Here is a 1,455-nt window from a genome sequence, read left to right as displayed (position 1 = left end):
GAGCTCAACTAGAAGAAGAAATAAGAGGAAAAAAAGAGTAATCTGATACAATTTGATGAACTTGACCTACACCTATGGATGCAGTAGCTCAAAAGAGGAAACAAATCTTTACAGTGAAGATCATTCCCACTCCCTCTATACACAGCATAGAAAGGGATGGGCAACTTTGATTTTCACTACACAAAATGGGGAGGGGAGGGACAACAAAGGCAAGACCACCACTCGTCTGTCAGTTAGTTGTACTGTGGTGGCTTGTGAGCTATTGTGATTCTGAAAGCTATGCCACTGGTATTTTAAATACCAGCAGGGTCACCCATGGTGGACAAGTTTCAGAGGAGCTTCCAGACGAAGACACACTAGGAAGAAGGAGTGATGAACTATTTTCAAATATTTAGTCACTGAAAACCTTACAAATAGCAGAGTAACACAGTCAGATATAGTGCCAGAAAATAAGACCCTCAGGTTGGAAGGCACTCAAAATGCGACTGGGCAAGAGCTGCCTCCTCAAAGTAGAGTTGACCGTGGTGACATGAATGGAGTAAAGCCATGGCAGAAAAGCTCGTGGGACTTTCATTTGCTGATGGGGCACAACTCAAAATGAAGAGAAACAGCTGTAAACATCCATTGAAAATCGGAATATGGAATGTACGAAGTATGAATCTGGGAAAATTGGAAGTTGTCAAAAATGAAATGGAATGCATAAACATCAATATCTTAGGCATTAGTGAGCTGAAATAGACTGGTGGCCATTTTGAATCTGACAACCACATGGTTTACTATTCCAGGAATGACAAATTAAAGAGGAATGGTGTTGTACTCATTGTCAAAAGAAATATATCCAGATCAGTCATGAGGTACAACACTGTCTGTGATAGGATAATATCCATGCGCCCACAGGGAAACCCAGCTAACACAACTATTATTCAAATTTATGCACCTACCACAAAAGCCAATGAGGATGAAATAGAAGAATTCTACCAACTTCTTCAATCTGGAATTGATCAAACATGCAATCAAGATGTATTGATTATTACTGGTGATTGGAATGCAAAGGTTGGGAGCAAAGAGGAAGGATCAATAGTTGGAAAATATGGCCTTGATGATAGAAATGATGCTGGAGAACACATGATAGAATTCTGCAAAATCAATGATTTGTTCATTTCAAATACCTTATTTTAACAGCATAAGAGACGACTGTACAAATGGACCTCACCAGGTAGACTACATAGAAATCAAATTATCTACATTTGTGGAAAGAGAAGATGGAAAAGCTCTATATTATCAGTCAAATCAAGGCCAGGGGCAGATTGTGGAACAGACTACCAATTACTCATATGCAAATTCAAACTGAAGCTGAAGAAAAGGAAAACAAATCCACAAGAGCCAAAATATGACCTTGAATATATCCCACCTGAATTTAGAGATCATCTGAAGAAGAGATTTGATACATTAAAC

This window comes from Chrysochloris asiatica, unplaced genomic scaffold (genome assembly GCF_000296735.1).
Source record: "Chrysochloris asiatica unplaced genomic scaffold, ChrAsi1.0 scaffold00123, whole genome shotgun sequence".
NCBI classification, from domain to species: Eukaryota; Metazoa; Chordata; class Mammalia; order Afrosoricida; family Chrysochloridae; genus Chrysochloris; species Chrysochloris asiatica.
This window is presented reverse-complemented; position numbering follows the sequence as displayed.